Consider the following 6,939-nt stretch of genomic DNA (forward strand, 5'->3'; position numbering starts at 1 on the left):
AAAACATCGTCAACGTTCTCGAGATTTTCTAAGAATGTCCACCTCTCTCTCTCTCTCTCTCTCTCTCTCTCTCTCTCTCTCTTTCTCTCTCTCTCAATTCAATTCAATTCAATTGACTTTATTGACATGGCAAGTTATTATCTCTCTCTCTCTCTCTCGCTCTCTCTCTCTCTCTCTCTCTCTTGGTGGGGGTTGCTTGTTTAAGCCAATAGGCAAAGAGCAATGCTAATGCCATTTCGGTGTGGCTCGAGTTGAGCCCATTATTACGAACGGGGCGCCAGTGAATTTATAAGGAGATGCTGTGACAGTCATAGATGAACTTTTACAAAGTAGTCTCCCTAGTTCACTCGTTTTGCCTACAACATGCAGTCGCCGACATTTGGACGAATCTAACCGCGCAGTTCGGGACAAGTCTGCGGGACAGCGGTGCGCTTTCTGGACATTTCATCTTATGCCAATGCGACGGAACTTGAATCGTTTCTACASGTCAAGGAATATTAGTTCTGGATTCTTTGTTTACCACGACTGAACTCTTTGGGGGTAAGGATAYCATTTATGTTGCGTCCTTGTATCAGTGTATCAAATATCAAATGATAACTTTTATGAGCCTGAATAGCTGCCCAGTGAAGTGTGTTTAATTTTATGAAAGTATTTATCATGAGCAAGCTCTTTTAAAAGTGAATTAGTCACTTTATTAGGCTACTATTCACAATAAGCTTTGTGCTATTTGTTCATCTAGAGAAGTACATTTTCGATCAGAGTCTCTCTCATATCTAAATGTCCTGCTGTTGACTCAGAAAACGTGTCGGCATTTTTTTAGCAGTCTGAGAGGGCGGATTTCTATGATACATATCAAATAGGCCTCCGTTATGCATGGTCTGTAAATTATTATCAATGYTTTTCAGAAATGAAATAGCCTTGCCCACACGGGAAATGAACAAAGTCTAGCTAGCCTGACCTTCCGATAAGATCACAAATAGGCTACTTTCCTTGTCAGTTGTGGTCTTGTGAAAAAAACCTAACTTCAATACTTGAAGCAATATGGTCTAAAATATAGCGGGTGTATGTGTCGAACTTCGAAGTGTGGAGGCTCCCTGGTTCCAGATGTATGTTCTCAGCTGTTGCCTGTCACTTTGGTGACAACTGGTCGGCGCAGAGAACTGTGACTGGCCGCTGCTGCTGCGCTGTCTGTCAGTCTCTCCCTGCGCGGTCCCAACCCAACTCCGGGAGAGCCGCCTTGCGCTCTGCTCAACGGGTGAAGGGAGAGTCGCCTTGCGCTCTGCTCGACGGGTGAAGGGAGAGTCGCCTTGCGCTCTGCTCAACGGGTGAAGGGAGAGTCGCCTTGCGCTCTGCTCAACGGGTGAAGGGAGAGCCGCCTTGCGCTCTGCTCAACGGGTGAAGGGAGAGTGTGTTTACTCTCTCTCCACAGTGTCACCTTTCAGTCCTTTTCTGTCGTCTCGTGTGTTTAAGATTATTGATGGATATATTGTTAACTGACCTCTCTCAGTGAGGCTAAGCACCTGTGCTCACTGCTCATACAGTTCAAACGACTGCTTCATAATCACACACCTTTTTGAAGAGATTCTCAAAATGATTATAATCCCATTGGGAAATGGTGACATGCACACACACTCATCTCAATATTTTAGGATAGCCAAAGGCACCAACAGATGGCAGTGGATGTTATATTTACTAAAGTTCTCCTCAAATAATATTTGCTCCCAACATGGTACAGTCAACATCAGCATAAGCATGTCTGCATGCTCTCTCTATGGAGGCTTGTATTGTTGTGTGGCTCTGTGGTATCCTTTATGCAAAAGTATCAGTCAGATGAGGGAAGCAGGACAGACCACTCTCTCACACATCACACACACACACAGTGCTGCGCACACGACCCCTCACACACACACATACACCACACACAGACTCACTCACACACACACACACACACACACACACACAACCACAAACCACAACACACACACACAACTACACACACACACACAATCACAACTCCAACACACACACACACACACACACACACACACACACACACACACACAACACCACACACCCCACACACAACAACCAACAACCAGCACACCACACGACAACACACACACACAACCGAATGCACTTACACAGACAGGCAGGCTTGTAATACTGCACTGTGGCACAAAGCTGGGGCTTATGGGGGCAAGAAAAGCATATCTCTCTCTCTCTAAACCCTGCTCTCTCTCTCCTGACCCAGCACACGCCCTTTTAATAAGCCTGTCGTCTCAGAGAGGATAGAACAGACTATCCGTTCTCACATCAGAGGGCTCCTAACCAGTGTCAATGCATGAGAGGTTTTAACTGTACCTTGCAGGCAGTGATTATGTACAATAATTGGGGGGTTGAGTTTGTGTGAACCCCGTTCATGTGAAGTATTTGAATGCGCGAGCAGAAACATTTGTGTTTGAAACACTAGGCAATGCTGGTGTGTGTGGTGTGTGTGTGTGTGTGTGTGTGTGGTGTGTGTGTGTGTGGTGTGGTGTGTGTGTGTTGTGTGTGTGTGTGTGTGTGTGTGTGTGTGTGTGAAGGTGCGTAAGTATGCTGTGTGTGTGTTGTGTGTGTGTTACATTCTGTGTCAGTGTGGTGTGGTTCATGTGGTGTGTGTGTGTGTGTGTGTGTGTGTTTTTCTTGGGGAAATAGGGAAAGGGAAAGCACTTAGAGTAGAATCAAAGGTATTGGTGTCACCTAGTGGCTAGAACAGTCACTCACTGCTTTGGTTGGCAGCTTTTTGGTCAGCTCATTAATGACATTTCATTATGACTGAACTATCTAGAATTAAATCATATCTAGGTGATTTATTGCATCGCTTCATAAGGTAATGATACTTGATGATACTCCAAAAGGGATAATGTTTGTGTGCTCAATCATTKTTYTATTTATTTAACTAGGCAAGTCAGTTAACATGCAGACCAGACTGAACACGTCACATGCACGAGCGTCGCAAAATACATTTAGAAATCCATGTTATTCAATTGTTGCACCCACACTGCTCGCGCGCGGCAACAAGCGTCTGCGTTGCCAAGGGCTAAAATAGAAGTAATTCCTATTTCTGACGCAGATCGCGCTGCAAGTCTTGCCTCTCCCATCTCCTCATTGGTTTATAGAAGCAAGTACCCACGTGCCATCTCCTCATTGGTTATACCCACGTGGGTGATTGAAAGACTAACTGTTTTGCCGGTCGTCGTGGTAGTACTATGAAAGTTTAGATGCTAATCGCCATATAAGTTCAAAGACGAAAAAAGCCTGTAAGGAAGAGAGATGACTAGAAACGATTCGGTTGACCGTTTTATGTGTGGATAAATTTTCGGACCGGAGGACCTTGTACATTTCAGGTAAAATAACAACTCAATGTTTATATCCCATGACAAATTAGCTAGCAACAGCAAGCTAGCTAAATAGGACAAATTAGCTAGCATGTGCAAGCTAGCTAGCTAAATTGCCATACATGTTTAATGCTTTTCGACCTGTCCCCAAATTAATGTAATTGGTTCAGAGTTTGTTTTGATATTTTAACCTGCGTGTCGTGATCGAGTTTGGTGTAGAGGGACAAAATACATTTATGCACGATAGTGCACGCGCGCAGCCGGTATGAGTTCCACCTACACCAGACAACACGGGGCCAGTTGTGTGCCCCTACCTATGGGGCTCCGAATCACAGCCGGTTGTGATACAGCCTGGATTTGAACCAGGGTGTCCGTAGTGACACSTCAAGGGCTGAGATGCTGTGCCTTAGACCACTGTGCCACTCAGGAGCCCCAAATTGGCATAGCAATTGCAGGATCATAATAGTCCACTGCGCTTTATCAGCATAAATAATGAATATATCTAAGCATATAAAACATACACCACAGTCTGAGATTTTTTTGTCATTCCTGTTTCCCATTATTCAAAGTTGCTTTTCTATGAAGTATTATATATATTTCCTCACAAGCACGTCTCTATAGCCCTACAACAAGAACATGCTCATCCAGAGGCAGCGCTCCTAGTGGCCAGTGATTTTAATGCAGGAAAACTGAAATGTGTTTGACCTCATTTTTGTCACCTGTGAAACTAGAGGGAAAAAACTGTAGATCACCTTTACTCCACACACAGAGACGCATACAAAGCTCTAGATCACCTTTACTCCACACACAGAGACGCATACAAAGCTCTAGATCACCTTTACTCCACACACAGAGACGCATACAAAGCTCGCCTTCCATTTGGCAAATCTGACCATAACTATATCCTCCTGATTCCTGCTTAGAAGCAAAAACTCAAACAGGAAGTACCAGTGACACACTCAATTCAGAAGTAGTCAGATGAAGCGGATGCTAAGCTACAGGACTGTTTTGCTAGCACAGACTGGACTATGTTCTTTGATTCATCTGATGGCAATGAGCATTTTACCACATCAGTCATCGGCTTCAGTAATAAGTACATCGATAATGTCGTCCACACAATGACCGTACGTATTATCCCAACCAGAAGCCATTACAGATTACAGGCAACATCCGCACTAATTTCAAGGCTAGAGTGGCCCCTTTCAAGGAATGCGACACTAACCTGGACGCTTATCAGAAATCCCGCTACGCGCTCCGACGAACCATCAAACAGGCAAAGCATCAATACAGAGCTAAGATGGAATCCTGTTACACCAGCTCTGATGCTCGTTGGATGTGGCAGGGCTCACAAACTATCACGGTTTGCAAAGGGAAACCTAGCCACGAGCTGCCCAGTGACACGAGCCTACCAGACGAGCTTAATGCCTTCTATGCTCGCTGCGAGACAAGCAACACTGAACCATGCGTGAGAGCACCAGCTGTTCTGGACCACTGTGTGACCACGCTTTCCGTAGCCGATGTGAGTAAGACCTTTAAACACGTTAACATTCACAAGGCCGCAGGGCCAGACGGATTACCAGAATGCATGACCACCATAGACCAGCAAGAACGCCAACGTAACCTGTCTAAATGACTATCACCCCGTAGCACTCAAAGGAAGGCCCAAAAAAKTGTCAAAGACTCCAGCCACCCAAGCCACAGACTATTATCTATGCTACCGCACGTCAAGCGGTACTGATGCACCAAGTCTGGAACCAACAGGTCTCTGAACAGCTTCTACCCCCAAGCCATAAGACTGCTAAAACAGATTGCTAAATAATGGCTACTAATGGCTAATGGCTTTTTTGCACTAACTCTCTTGCACTGACTCTATGATTACACATTGGACACTCTCACATACTTACACTGACACCCCAACACACACACACACACACACACACACACACACACACACACACACACACACAACACACACACACACACACAACACACATCACACACACACACACACACACACCACAACATGCACACCATGCATAACTGACGCTACACCCTCACACACACACACACACACACACACACACACACAACACCACACACACACACACACACACCACACACACACACACACACACACACACACACACACACACCACACACACCACACACATAACACCCAAAATGCACACACATGCATACTGACCTACACCTCACACACACACACACACACACACACACACACACACACACACACACACACACACACACACTGAGAAGGGAAATAAAAGCTTTGGTTTGTTATAAATTCTCTTTTACTTCATCTTGGAAACATTGCAGATGCACAATGGCCAACTCTTGAGTTCCAGCTAAATAAATGTTAAGTATGTAGAATCGATCGTTGTTTATTCTATTTTTATATGCAGCAGTGTATTGTTAAATCCTCACAGGATCAGCACTGTGTAGTTGATAACCCTGCCTGCTTATTCTCATACCAACTCCTCAAGTTACATTCAATTAGGCTGGTCTCAGATCTGTTTGTACGTTGTGGGCCTATGGCCAGCTCCTATTGTCTTTAATATTAGCCTGGTCCCAGAGCTGTTTGCGCAGTATAACTCCTAATGTYTTTGTCAATGCAAATAGGAGTTGACTATACAGCACAAACAGATCTGAAACCAGGYTACGCAACTCATCCAGTGAAAGAGACTGGTTCCATAACATTAGTGCTGTGGTGTGCCGTGTAGTATAGCGTCAACTAGAGGACTGATCACAGACATTCCTCTAATCTTAGGCATATACAGTCAGACACGTCGGCGTCTGTGTGTGTGTGTGCACACGTATGTGGCAGACGCCCAACAGTGTGTGTGTGCAAGTTGTGTGTGTGTTTGTTAGTGAGTGTGTGCTGCAGACCCTAGCCGAGTATGAATGAGCAGAAATGAAAGCCCCGGTGCCAGTGTACGTGTGTATGTTTTTCCTCTGTTGATTTAATACCCGTAACAGTGAATGTACACAGAGCTGTSTTTGTGCAGGGCTGAATAAATCACCCTCGCATCCGTGTAAATCGCTCTCAAGCCAAATACTCTGGCACTGTGCTGACAGGCTTTTATCCCCAGACAAGACAGACATAGTGTGTGTGTGTGTGTGTGTGTGTGCGTGTGCGTGTGTGTGTGACCCAGCCCGGGTCGCTGCCTACCTGCCGCATGGGCTAAAAGCAGTATCAGACAGATCCGTGTGACAAGCATATGAGAGAGCGAGAGAGAGGCTGGAATAACCCTGTTTTTCATGGCCAGACTAGGGAGAGTACGAGTTGCTGGCTGGCAGCAAAGCATGGCAGAGTGATGGCAGAGTGAGGCAGAGTGGATGGCAGAGTGATGGGCAGAGTGATGACAGAGTGATGAGAGATGAAAGGCAGAGTGATGGCAGAGTGATGGCAGAGTGATGGCAGAGTGATGGCAGAGTGAAAGGCAGAGTGATGGCAGAGTGATGGCAGGTGTGATGGCAGAGTGAAGGCAGAGTGATGGCAGAGTGATGGCAGAGTGATGGCAGAGTGGAAGGAAGCAGAAGT

The 6,939-nt window shown here is 45.6% G+C and overlaps 1 protein-coding gene across 1 annotated transcript in view; it reads left to right on the top strand.

Annotated features, from left to right (window-relative positions):
* Positions 1 to 253: 253 nt before the first annotated feature.
* The window catches only part of LOC111961055 (prickle-like protein 1), a 75,773-nt gene continuing 69,087 nt past the window's right edge, over positions 254 to 6,939 (top strand). The window contains exon 1 of the mRNA XM_023983182.3: positions 254 to 540. The gene's annotated coding sequence lies outside the window, so the exon portion shown is untranslated. The remainder of the gene's footprint in view (positions 541 to 6,939) is intronic.

The sequence above is a fragment of the Salvelinus sp. IW2-2015 genome, linkage group LG4q.1:29, assembly GCF_002910315.2.
Source record: "Salvelinus sp. IW2-2015 linkage group LG4q.1:29, ASM291031v2, whole genome shotgun sequence".
NCBI classification, from domain to species: domain Eukaryota; kingdom Metazoa; phylum Chordata; class Actinopteri; order Salmoniformes; family Salmonidae; genus Salvelinus; species Salvelinus sp. IW2-2015.